Below are 14,067 nucleotides of genomic sequence, written 5' to 3' on the forward strand. Positions count from 1 at the left end.
GTGTATGTGCATGCTCCATCAGTGATGTGTGCGTCATCACAGTAGACCTTCACGGCCAGGAGAGCAGAGGGAGGTCAGAACGGCCCTGAGAGAATATCTCTCTCTCTCTCTCTCTCTCTCTCTCTCTCTCTCTCCCCGCTCTCCCACTTTTATCCTCATCAAAAACCCATATTCAGTGTATATCCTGTCACTGCCTTTAATTGACAGCCATATACATTAACACCCGTGCACACAACGCTCGTGCACACACACACACACACACACACACACACACACACACACACACACACACACACACACAGTACACACACACACACTTTATGTCCTGGGGTTGGTATGTGGTAATGTGAAGGTAATAAATAGTGTAGCCAAGTATTAGCTGTTGGTGATGTTGTTTAGCTGCAGTACACCAATGTTTCCATTAGAGGGCACTGTGACTCCACACATAAACTGTTGGTTCACTGAGAGGAGCCACACTCACTCCTGTTGATAAAATACAACAATAATCACTAGATCAAGAGGAGGGCAAGAGGTCATGGTGTTGAAATACATTTATTTTGTCAAGGGGAGGAAAACCAATTTTATTTTATAGGCTACCTATTTTATTTAGCTTTCATATTGGAGTGAATGTGGACATTTAGTGGCCTTCATCATTCAAGTTGCTGCTCCTGGTCTAGAGTGTTTGTACAGTAACAAACATTGTTTTTATTTTTTACCTGTAAGTTCAAAATAAAGTTAATCAAATTAAGAATTCATATAGGATACAAGATAAACAAGTCAAATTGGAAGTGATGACACAAAGACATCAGCAGGCAAATTTGAACCACTGAATTTGAACTCACCTGAAAATGTAGGCTATTTTTATGTAGGTTTGTTACTGAACAAACACTATAGCAAGGATTACTATCAGAATATAGAGCTTTAACTTTTAAAAACTAGAACATATCACTTACACTACCTACCTTTTCGAATAGGATGAAATTGTTTTGGTTTGTTTTAGTACTAGTGTTGTACTGTAAGACTGATTTAAAAAATAATAATAATTTATATAAAAATATTTTCACACACCCTGTCTAACATAAAGTTAAAAAACAAAACAAAATGTATTTAAGTCATCATAAACGTATATAATAATGTACAAAAGTTTGGTGGTGTTTATGACCGCATAAAATCTGATTTAAACAAAGCCAGCAGACCAAACGTGAAATAAAAATGGACACATTATATCATTCTGATGTTGTGGTTATTTTAAGTATCATTGTTGGCACTCTTCATCCACCTGGAGAGCAGATTTATGGGGTTGAACACCTGATTTTAGGTCGGTGGAATAAATAATGGTTGCAGTTGCAGTGGCGCCGTTCATGCACCAGGGGTGCGCAGTTGAGCAGGGTCTTAGCCCCACCCCCGGACCCTCCCCCGGCATCCTGGCCCTCCCACATCCTGCCCCCGCTCCCCCTCCTGCCTGCCCCACCCTGCCATCTGGTCCTTCTCACACACGCACGCACACACACACACTGCCAGGAATCCTTTCTCTCCGCTTCCTTTCACAGTGGAAAAACAGGATGAAGGGGCTCTTTCAGTCCCAATGTTACCGTGGAAACCCCCTTATTCTTCTGCTGTCAAGCACACTTAGTCTATGACACACACACACACACACACACACACACACACACACACACACACACACACACACACACATAAGATACAAGCGGTGACAGAATGTTGGACATTTAAAGTTTAAAGGGACCAAGTTTCAGCTGTCCTTTTGTCCACCATAGTTTTAGTTTGGACAAAGACGCACATGGCTGCCCCCCTCCCTTCCTCCCCACTTCTTTCTCTCTCGCTCGCCCTTCTTTCTTTGTCTCATTTCATCGTCCATATATAGATAATGTGAGATTTTCACACTAAACTCGGTTCAACATTATAAACCACAGGAAAATGCGTCTTTATTGAAGTGAAAACATTGCCCAAAGTACATTTCTACTCCCCCATCTACACACAAACACACACAGGCTGTGTGCACGCACATACACACACACACACTCACAAACCGCTGATGAGTCAGTCTGGTGAAATTCTAAACCTTCTCCTCTGTTCCAGTTTAGTTGAACTCTTTACTGGAATGTTTGTGTTGAAGGGGGGAAAGGAAAGGGGAGAAAATGTTTAGTTTAAAAAGTTATATAAAAGTTTGAAGTTGCTCTTCTACTGGCTCGCCACTGGAGGGCCCACAGACGCCACAGGCTGACACACACACACAAGCGCGTGCACACACACACACACGAGCGCATGCACACACACAAACACACACACACACACACACAATGGAGCCTGTCATCTGCAAGCTTTTAGCGAGTTTAAAAATAAACCACAGCAAAGGCAAGGAGTGGTGATGAGAGGATGGATAGGCCGAATGAAAAGACGAAGAGAAAGCCAGGGAATAAAAAGAGAGAAAGAAAGAGAGTAGGGGGAGGTTATGATTTCTCGTATGGGGTTGGAATTGTTGTGCTCGGGGTTGTGGTTACAGCTAGAAGAGAGTTTATAGATGAAATGTAAGTTCTTTCTCCTCTTTCTCTCCACACTTCCCTTTCATCGCTTTGTTTATCTACCTTTTCCACTGCCCGCCCCCCCATCCCCTTCCCCTCCGGTCTCCCTCGGAGGCTAGGCGAGCCATTACCTCCAGCAACACCACTCAGTTTGTCCTTTTAAGGAGTGAGAAGGAGAGAAGAGCGGGGGATGAGGAGGTGGAGGGAGCGTAGGGGTGAGGAAGGACACACACTCAGGTCTGCTGACTGATAAACAGACAGTCCTTTGTGCAGATGGACACGCACTCACACTCCCTCGCACACACACACTTAGTTATATATTGATGGGGATCATTGCATGACTCACACACACCCCCCCCCCCCACCCCCCCACTCTTAATTAAAAACAGGAGTTAGAACTGAAAGAATTTTGTTACACACACAAACGCATGTGCGAGCGGGCGCGTGCGTGCGTGCGCATACACACACACTCACACACACAGACAGACAGACAGACAGACAGACAGACACCCAACTCAATGCCAGGCAGCTGTTGGGGAGGAGGGGGAGGGGGAGGGGTGCCAGGAAAAAGTGTCTCTGGACAAAGAGGCCTTTTTGTGTGTTAGGGGGTAACAGACTGGCAGCTGGAACTGTAAAACATGTGGATGTTAATACAATACACTGTCTTGAGTGTGTGTGTGTGTGTGTGTGTGTGTGTGTGTGTGTGTGTGTGTGTGTGTGTGTGCGTGTGCGTGTGCGCGCCCCTGCCTGGTCATACGTGCGTGTTGTTCCATGTTTAGCCTGTTTCTGCCTCTGTCATCTCCTCTCCTTCCCCCCGCGGTGACTAAGAGCTGCTGTGGCTGCAGTGCTTTATAGCGGCCACCGGGGGCAGCATAGGCTCATAAATGAATACCCTGTGCATGTGGAAGCCAGAGTGCGGCCATTTTACAATCGGCACACTAGACCCCATTTTATGAATCAGTCATGATGTCAGCATCGCTAGACTGGGTGTGATTGGCTAGAGCGCAGCTAGCACTGTAGACGTTATGGATGTTGTAGACACACACACTTCACAAACCTTCCTCTCTCCATCTCCCTGGTACACACATGAACACAGGGGCACGCGCACACACTCTGACACTGTCCCTCTGACATGATGCTCAGGTCATGTGTGTCACATAGTATACTGGATTAAGTCACAGTATGGGATTATATGCTATACCCAGATTTGGCCTAGAACTCCACTGTGGTGGCATCATGTATGTGCACATGCATGCATACATGTGCGAGTGTGTGCACATGCATATGTGTACATGCATGCGTGTACATGTGCAGGTGGGCAGTGTGTGGCCTCCATTTGTTTATTTCATTCTGTGGCCGTGTCTGTTGTTGTGTCACACAAAGCTAGATTTTACTGTGTGAGATGTTCTCTGACCCTTCTGTCTTTTTTTTATCCAGCCTTATGTTTGTCACAACAACTCACCATCCTGTGTGTGTGTGTGTGTGTGTGTGTGTGTGTGTGTGTGTGTGTGTGTGTGTGTGTGTGTGTGTGTGTGTGTGTGTGTGTGTGTGTGTGTGTGTGTGTGTGTGTGTGTGTGTGTGTGTGTGTGTGTGTGTGTGTGTGTGTGTGTGTGTGTGTGTGTGTGTGTGTGTGTGTGCGCTTCCTCATGATGCTTCCTCTCGGCTGTCCTGAAGGATGTTCCTGTGTGTGTGCGCACGTGCATGCATGTGTGTGTAAAATGGTAGATTTCCTGTCATGCTTTCCTGCATTCAGCAGGGGAGTGCTGCTGGACACAATAGTATTTACCATCTATATGTGGCTGATACTCGGCGCACATTACACACATGATATAAACCACATGATATCTAGCCGGTTAACATACACAATACAACATCTGTGTAATTGTCACCGGCAAGCCGATTACAACTTCATGACGAGTCTTGGACAGAGAGATAAGGAGACTGATAGGAAGTGATTCACTGGGAGAGACAATGGGGCTCAGTGTGTGTGTGTGTGTGTGTGTGTGTGTGTATTACTATACTTGTGAAGACCAAATGTCCCCACAAGTACAGTAATATTTTATAAATGCAGCAGACCATTTTCCTGGTCCTAAGAAGATTCTTATGATGAGGGGTCAGGTTCAGGGTTACAGTTTTCCCTATTAAATAGGCTACTTGTGAAGCGATGTCACTCACCGAACAAATACACAACCTACAAGCTCACAATGTGACGTGCCACGTTGTGAGCTTGTATATCATTCAATTTATTTCGGCCTTAGTCTTTGCTATTTTCTGCCATTTTTAATGCTGACCGACCTCGAATTCTGATGTCCTCACAGGTCCAGTAATACAAACGTGTGCGCGCGTGTGTTCCATCTGAAGGGTCCAGCGAAGAGATGGGGACCTTGTTAGCAGACCGGGCTGACTGGACTGACTGTGTGTGTACGTACTGTTCACTGAGTGAATGAGGGGAGAGAAGTTCAGCTTGTTAACAGACTGGCTGTCTGAGTGTCTTCTCTCCCACTGAGACAAAGCCTTGCTTGACTGGACGGACAGATGGATGGACGGATGACTTGTTTTCCCCTCCACACAAAGTCTGGAGAACGACAGCATCGCTGTGTGTAAACCGGAGCCACTGAAAAGCACGGCTAGCATATGTCATCAGTAATCTAATATACTGTACTAAATGCCTAATGTAACTGTTTTCACTGAGAAAGAGAAAGAAGGGAGGTTCGCTGGCTGAGAGAAGAGAGAATATCTATTGTCTGGTTTTGAAACCAGTTGATTTCGTTATAATTTATCAGAACTTGCTAATAAGTAGACATACAGTAGTGTGGTTCAACGTGTGTGTGTGTGTGTGTGTGTGTGTGTGTGTGTGTGTGTGTGTGTGTGTGTGTGTGTGTGTGTGTGTGCGTGTGCGTGTGCGTGCGCGTGCGTGCGTGCGTGCGCGCGCGCGTGCGCACACCAATAGCAGTCTGGTTTCTTTGTCTCACTCCAGACAGCTTGGCTCATCTCGGTAAAACACTTAATGTTATCCTTTAATATGAGGTAATCGGCAGCCAATTGGAGCAGGTGGGCAGCTAGTGAATATGGCCGTAACATGTATTTTCATTGTTTTCTAGTGTGTGTGTGTGTGTGTGTGTGTGTGTGTGTGTGAGTGAGAGAGAGAATGAGTGTGGGAAACCGATTGAACACATGCATACCGTTTCCTGTCTGGCTGCTGTCCAGGCCGTGATCCTTGCTTCCTGTTCTGTCTGTGAAGAGAAGAGAAGAGGGACAGAGAGAAGGAGAAATGACTGAACTCCACAGATAGAATTATACAAAGGCTGCTGAGTGGAAATGTACAGACATGCTCAAGTTGAGAGGAGACAGGGGGATGGATAATGGAATAAAACCTAAACGTGATTGTAAAGCCTCATTTATACATTGACTTTGATGGGGTCACATGCCAAACTCAGCCGATATACAAGCTCACAATGCATCTCCATGTGTTTTTTCTCCTGGGCTTGTACATCTGATATTTTCAACCGGCGACACCGCCTTAAGGGCCCTCAAAAAGGCGGTGCCGGTTCTCAAGTTACGTGGATTACAGACATACAGAGACATGGCACATTTTTAGATAGACTAGAGCAGTGCCTGTTGGGCACTGGCCTACTTGGAATGATGCAAGTTGGAAATGAATACCCCACCCAGTTATTATGTCAGTGTCTCTTTTACGTTACTTTTATGCCCATATATGGAGTTCTTTGTCAGGCATGCCCAAATATGGAGTCTATGCAGATGTCAGAACAGGCCAGCTCCAGAGATATATGGGTGATCAGGTTCAGAGCCCAGGCAAAGGCTTTTGTGCTGGTTCTGGACAACCGGCTATCCGACGGACTCAACACCGGGCACTGCACTCCCTGTGGGGGTGTGGAACACAAGTGTCGAATTTGAAGTCGACGGGGCGAACCCGCATACATCACATTGCACCATCATACACACAATTAATTCTCCCTCAGTCACAATCCTGACCTTGTCGGAACAATTGCATGTCAAGTGTACCTCTGTCACATGGGTTTGTGTGCGGGTCCATGTGTCCACAGTATGCCTCCTTGCACATAGCCATGAACCCAACTGTGGGTGTTTACTGCCTCACAGCCATGGAATGTCCAACCATATTATCTACTTACATACGTGGCGGTCTCCACCAGCCGAGCGTCGGGGAACTCCTTCCCATGCCCTTATGGAACAATTTCACTATAGTTCCATGCCTTCCCAAGCCGCTGATTGAGTCGTCCCCAGACCTCCATGACACCACACAGCTGGGGGAGCCTGTCAGCCTCCATAACAATCTCTCTCTGAACCTGCTGTCTCTCTGTCTCTGCCCACTCATTCCCCCTCAATCTTTTAATTCCGTTTCAAGGACATTTTACTCATCTCCCAGCTGCCACCTCCTCAAATCTTAAGAGACCCTAATGGGTCCAATTGTACAATTGTGAGTTGAATTAACATAATTTAAATCCTGTCTCCCATTGTTATCTCTCTACCTATATCTATCTCTCTTTCTCTCTCTTTAACTCGCTGCAGCCAAAAAGGAACAGGATGGCGGCGAGGAGAAACAGATACAGAAGAAGAAAGTAAAGGAGTTGAAGGTGCTTGACTCCAAGTCTTCCCAGAATCTTTGTAAGTCCAAAAGCATATGTGCGATGAGAGGGTTTCTGCTGTCCCCAGAACAGTGCTTTAGTATTTATTCACTTGTTTAGATGGTTTCTCCCTTTCTGTCCTTTGTCATTATTGTGACAGCATCGTTTTCAGTAGTTTGGTCGTGGCAGGCGTTGGTCCTCCAAACAACGCCGTTTCTGAGGTGGTATGTTTTGGGGGTGCTCCAAGATGAACATGTCTCAACTTTAACTCCACCTTGCCTCATGGTGTTGTTAATCACATCGCTAAAAGAGGGACTTTATTATGCTTAATCATAACATTTGCTATTACGTAGTAATGAGAATGACTAAATAATGTGCCCTGTGATGCTCATATTTGAAAAAGCAGCTATATGTGGTCATAGCCTATTAGAGCTCTTAACCTACATAAACCAATTCATTAATTACAATTAATAACTGCCTTATGCTTTCCTTGAACTAATTTCTGTATTGCCCTAATGGCAGTCACACAGGTATGTGAATGATTATTGAGTGATTAAGAAAGTGTGTGTGTGTGTGTGTGTGTGTGTGTGTGTGTGTGTGTGTGTGTGTGTGTGTGTGTGTGTGTGTGTGTGTGTGTGTGTGTGTGTGTGTGTGTGTGTGTGTGTGTGTGTGTGTGTGTGTGTGTGTGTGTGTGTGTGTGTGTGTGTGTGTGTGTGCGTGTGTGTGTGTGCGCGTGTTTTCCAGCTATTTTCCTAGGTTCATTCCGTCTTCCCTATGAAGAAATCAAAAATGTCATCTTGGAAGTCAATGAGAAGCTTCTGACCGAGTCCATGCTGCTGGTACAGAACATAACTACTCTGGTGTTTGTTTATGGGGACATGTGTAACAACTAATATTTGAATACTCCAACAACACTTACTACTGTATATGTCATGCTTCAAAATTAATCGATAATCAATTTATTCATGGGTGAAAATTGACACGTCCTCCCTCTGCAATGGGACATTTTCCTATGAGCTGACCGGTTGCAGTGGGAATTTTATCTGCCCCGTCAGACATTAATCAGTTCCTGTGTGTCGTTTATTTTGTATTGTGTTTTTGCTTTTGTGCAGAACATGATCAAACAGCTACCAGAGCAGGAACAGCTGAGTGTGCTGGCAGAGATGAAGGACGAATATGATGACCTGGCTGAGGCCGAACAGTTTGGAGTGGTGGTGAGTATGTGCACACACACAAAAGTTATCTTGTCTTCTAGAGTGATTTACCAGCTGGCTTGGAAAATATCAGGCCGGAACATGCGCAGGGAAATCAATGTGTAGTTAAATGAGGTGTACGAAATGTGAAGATAGTGAGACGGACTTGGGCCGCCGTCAGCCTATTAGACTCGGGAAGAAAACATGAGTAAAACAGGTCACAGTTAAACACAGGATACCTTGTTCAACGATGGAGATGGGGGGGGGGGGGTGTTCCAGGGTGTCCCTTGCAAACTGCGGAACAGTTTAAACACTAAAGTGCTATGTCTAAATTAAAATATCTAAAATAGCTGACCTACAAGCTTACATTGCATCCCAATGTGACTATGTGCTACTTTCACTTAAAAAACGAAAATAAATGGTGCCTACAGAGAATGACACCAGGTAGAAAGTGGTTAATTTCACCACGTGCCAGCCAGGAGTGTGCTTCACATTCTGGCCAGATGTCCAGTGTAAACGTGTATCACCTCACCCTGCTGTCTGTTCTCTTCCTGGCCAGATGGCCAGTGTAAAGCGTCTGAAGCCCCGCCTCCAGGCCATCCTGTTCAAGCTGCAGTTCGAGGAGCAGCTGAACAACCTCAAGCCAGACGTGGTGTCCGTGACCGCGGCCTGCGAGGAGCTGAGGAAGAGCCAGAACTTCACCCAGCTGCTGGAGATCATCCTGCTGGTGGGAAACTACATGAACGCTGGCTCCCGTAACGCCAAGGCCTTCGGGTTCACCATATCCTACCTCTGCAAGGTAACATATACTCATGTGGCGTGTTTGGGACACGGGAGGCTCCCTCTAAACACGCATGTGGCTCCCTCTCCATGCCACGGGAGGCTCCCTCTAAACACGCATGTGGCTCCCTCTCCATGCCACGGGAGGCTCCCTCTAAACACGCATGTGGCTCCCTCTCCATGCCAAAGAGACACGGAGGGGCTCCCTCTAGACACGCATGTGGCTCCCTCTCGATGCCAAAGTCTTTGTGTTTGGCTCCCTCTAAACACGCATGTGGCTCCCTCTCCATTCCAAAGCCTTTGAGGTCACCGTGTCAAAAGTCTACTGTAGTGTGAGGACAAGTCAAACGTACAAATTAGTTTCACCACATGTAAAAAGCTTTGCCGTCAGTGTCAAGACGACTCTCACAGCAAGGCTTTTTACTTCATACTCTAATGTATGGTGTCGGCATGCTGACATAACAATCTGAAACGGCAAGAGAAATATATTACATGATTAGACAAATGACTACTTGTGTGATAACAATGGCTTTTCTGGCTCATCAATGTACATTACAAAGGAAACTGAATCACTGCCTTTCACAACAAAACACTCAACTTTAGACACACACGCAAAGAAACAAACACACTTGGCCCAAGTTAACTTTGACTAATTTTGGAACCCCCTCGCTTCCTTCCTTCCTTCCCAAAACAACCACCCATCCAATCAGCTGCGTGACACCAAGTCAGCTGACCAGAAGCAGACGCTGCTCCACTTCCTGGCTGATGTGTGTCAGGAGCAGTACCCTGACGTTATGGGCTTCCCTGATGAGCTGGTCCACGTGGAGAAGGCCAGCAGAGGTACAGTAGTCTACCTTCATCCACCTGCTCACACAGTTCACCCGTTAAGACCCGAGTCTTCTAAATCACAGTTTGGTGAAAAACCTATGTCGCTATTTATCAGTGGTGCTAAAACCTTTTCATGTCTAGGGCCCCCAAAATAATATGTATTTGGCCTCCGACTCCCATCTCAAAATATTTAAATAAAATAAATAAATAACCCCAGAAGCATATATTTTAGTTGAAACTGTTTTAAAAAAATCCAACCCATTGATGCTGAGGGCCAAGCAGGGAGACAATGGGTCCCATTTTTACAGGCTTTGGTATGACCCGGCCGGGGATCGAACCCCCGACCTCCCAGTTTCAGGGCAGACACTCTAACCACAAGGCCACTGTCAGATCAGCAGATCAGCTTATATATATATTTTTGCATATAGAGTGAAAACAGTGTAGAGGGAAAATAGGAGGGGGCCTAGGGCCTATTCCTTGAGAGTCCCGTCAACAAAGTTTAGGGTTTAAGTCACACACACACACACACACACACACACACACACACACACACACAGTAGTGGACTGTCTCTTGATGATTATATCCTTATCTCCTCTTCTCGTGCGCTTATCACTCCCTTACAGTTTATTGAATTAATCTATTAGGGGGGCAGGCATAGATGAGAGGCTGTCGGGTAATCAGAAGGTCTCCAGTTCGAACCTTGGCTCGTCCATCTGCAAGTCTGAAGTGTCCCTTAGCACGACACTTAACAGCTCCCTGCCGACCGCTCATCTGAGCTAGCCTTCTGCTGGGTTGGTGTGCTTCTCAAAGTGGGGACCTTCCAGGCGGTCCCCAGCAAAATAAGTTAATATTGCATAAAAATCTGTTTAACCACTGTAATCCTATGTTGTACTAAGGCTATTCAAAAATAGCAGATCTACAAGCTTGTAGATTTGATACTTTTGAAAATTCAGAAAGTTTTTAAATAATTAACAAATCTTCTTGTGGGGTCCCTGGCCAAAATCAGTTCAGATGTGTGTGTATGAGAACTACTGATTTAGAAGGCATTTGTCTAGGGCGGTCTTCTTAATGGGCTAACAAAGGCCTTTGATATACAGTTTCACGTCTCGATTGGTGGCTGACATTCCCCTCATCATTCCTCCTGCAGTGCCGGCGGAGCTCCTTCAGAAGAACCTGGACCAGATGGGAAGTCAGATCAAGAATTTGGAGAAAGACTTGGAAACCTTCCCTCCTCCCCAGAGCGACAGGGACCTGTTTGTGGAGAAGATGTCCATATCCTTCCTGCTTCACATATTGAGTGAAATCCTCAGTGTTCGTTTAGCCATTGCAACTCTGTGGGTGTACAAAGGTAACCCAAAGGATTCTATATTTGGATGTTTTTCATACATTTCATAAATAAAATGAAAGAAAATCTAATTTCCATAATTAAAAAAACAAAGTTTAAAGGATAATTTCAGACTAGAAGGCTTTCTTACCTTTATTTGTAGTCGTTACGTCCCCACCAAACTAAGAAGTCCAGGTGTTATTTTGTGCAAAAGCACATTATTTTGCACTATTTCCCCTCCCATAAACCCTCAATGAATTGAATTGAATTGAATGGGGCATTGGGTTTTAGTGCTAATTCGCTTATTTCCATCGCTCAAAAATCATTTTTTTGTATATATCCTCTCTTCATAATGTAAATAATATCTACAAGCTCACTACGCAGCACGAAACGGTGTGTTGTGAGCTTGTAGATTAGATATTTTCACTAGTTTGGTTCCCGGGCAATAGTCTAATTTCTCTTTTGGGTCTTGAACTAAAAGGTTCATGAACCACTGGTCTAGTAGCCCCCTTACCAGTAGTGGTGTGTGAGTGGGTTCTGCGTTCCTTAGCCGTGGTTCCTCACAGCTTCGTGGGCAGCGCTCGTGAGCAGTATGAGAAGCTGGACTTGATGCATAAGAACATGGAGAAGCAGTACAGTGACCTGGGAGATTATTTTGTCTTCGACCCGCGGAAGATCTCCGTTGAGGAGTTCTTTGGAGACCTCAACACCTTCAAGAACATGTTCCAGGTCAGTTTGTGTATTGTGTGTATGTTCTCATATGTCTTGTGGGAAGGTGCAAGCTCAAGTTCATTTCAATTTTTCTTTTTATAGTAGCCAATCATTTTTTACGCCCTTTTTCTACCCAATTTAGTCGTTGTGTTTGCTAATAGATTCCATTACTATTGTATCCTACTGACTCACCTGTCAGTGAGGAGCACCAGGAAGATGTAGAGCCAGCTTCGTCCTTGTCCTCCCGCCCCAACACTACCCACTGACAGGTGCCACCCTGGCCCGTAGGAATACATGCAGTGACCAATGTCACCCTCCCCGCCCGGCTCTCCTCCCCCGAACACCGGCCAGTTGTGTTCGCATAGATGCCCGACAAAGCCGGTTGCACCACGGTGGATTTTCGAACCCACAACCTCTGTGGTGGTGGGCAGTGACTTTACCATGGTTCTTAGTTGTCTACAAATTTCTTACACAAAAGCAATTCAAAGATTCACATATCAAAAGGCATCATTACCCTAATATACTTAGTTTACCGGGGTCCCTCAGGGCTCTATACTCCTTTTAGCACACCAAATCTCTTGACCTTGATCTACCTTTTCCACCAAATTTTCACCCCAGACTATAAATGCTGGTTAAAAGTGAAATCAAGAATAGAATAGAGAACCAAAACAAATGTAAGTGTTATAAAAGGATACCGGTCCAAAGAGTATTTATAATTTATGTTTTTGTAATTGATTAAATTACAGTATCATCCTTGTCTTCACACACACACACACACACACACACACACACACACACACACGCACGCACGCACGCACGCGCACACACACTAATTTGTTAGTGAAGCAAAAATGAGGGAGTGAGAGAAATAGAGATTAGATTCTGGAGTCGAAGATGGGTGGGGTGGGGGTGTGTGCACCTGTTCATATTGACACAATACTGGATGTCACCAACCGCAGATGTTATTGTCCGTTTATATGTCAACTGTGAGTGTAATTATTGGCAGGAGTTTCACTGCTGACAACTTGTTCAACCAGTTAACATGGCTAACGACCATCGCCTTTTTGGCTTTTGAAGTGTGATTCTTTCTCTCACACAAGCACACATGCACATGCACACGCACATCAATCATCATACAACTGTCTATTCACACATGAGTGTTGGGTTGACTCAAAGATTGTAAAGATTGAACCTCATATATTAGTCAGTAAAACTGAAAACAGATCCTTACACTGAGAGTCTACAAATTGCTTGCAGATTCAAAGTGCTTTACACACCATTAAGATTATAAAAGGACATTTTAATATAATTAGAAATAGTTTTAAACCGTATTAAACAAGGATAGAATATGTTGATGTTAAAATAAAACTGTCAAATAACAATAACGTTACAAGAATCAGAAACCTTAGTTAAGGCTACTGGCAAACTGAGGGTTGTAGCAGATCTGCTGTTTTGTGGTAGTTTGTACCAGATATTTGATAAAAAAATTAGTTCTGGAGAGACCTAAAACATTCAGTGCTTTGTTAGACCAGTAGCAATATTTATGAGATCAATTATCAACATACGTATATTAGTAAGGACAAATGTATTGGGGACACCGATAAAAACACTGCTACAGTAGTCGAGCCTATAGAATGCATGGACGTGTTTTTCTAAATCCTAAGTCCTATATGTATTATAGGTCCTTATTGTAGCTCAATTTAGCTGCGTGGCTATACTTACAGTTAGCAATGCATGATAGAGAGTACTATACTGTGAGATATAGAGCTCTATTTTCGTCCATGCTAAACCCCTTCTCCCTAAACTACTTTTTTGAATACCGGTAGTTAAAATAGCCAATCTACAAGCTCACAACGTAGCGATGTAGATCAGCTAGTAAAAAAAGAAAAAAAAAGGCAAAGTAGTTTAGGGATAAGGCGTTTAGCATGGACGGAAATAGAGCCCATACTGTAAGATTGTGTTGTGGTCATAGACAGGAGGACAATATTGCAGGGTATAACAACCTTCTGTGTATTATTGCAATTACACCACAGTTGCATTATACATATTTATTTATACAAAAATTACGCAGCTAAGATAAACA

General features: G+C 44.5%; 1 protein-coding gene across 3 annotated transcripts in view; it reads left to right on the forward strand.

The window, feature by feature from the left end:
- diaph1 (diaphanous related formin 1) overlaps positions 1–7,986 on the forward strand; it is a 140,566-nt gene extending 132,580 nt beyond the window's left edge. For all 3 annotated transcript variants that reach the window (XM_079510800.1, XM_079510798.1, XM_079510799.1), the window contains 2 exons: positions 7,092–7,187; positions 7,892–7,986. The gene's annotated coding sequence lies outside the window, so the exon portion shown is untranslated. The remainder of the gene's footprint in view (positions 1–7,091; positions 7,188–7,891) is intronic.
- Positions 7,987–14,067: the final 6,081 nt, after the last annotated feature.

The sequence above is a fragment of the Electrona antarctica genome, assembly GCF_951216825.1.
Source record: "Electrona antarctica genome assembly, chromosome: 1".
In the NCBI taxonomy this organism is placed as follows: Eukaryota; Metazoa; Chordata; class Actinopteri; order Myctophiformes; family Myctophidae; genus Electrona; species Electrona antarctica.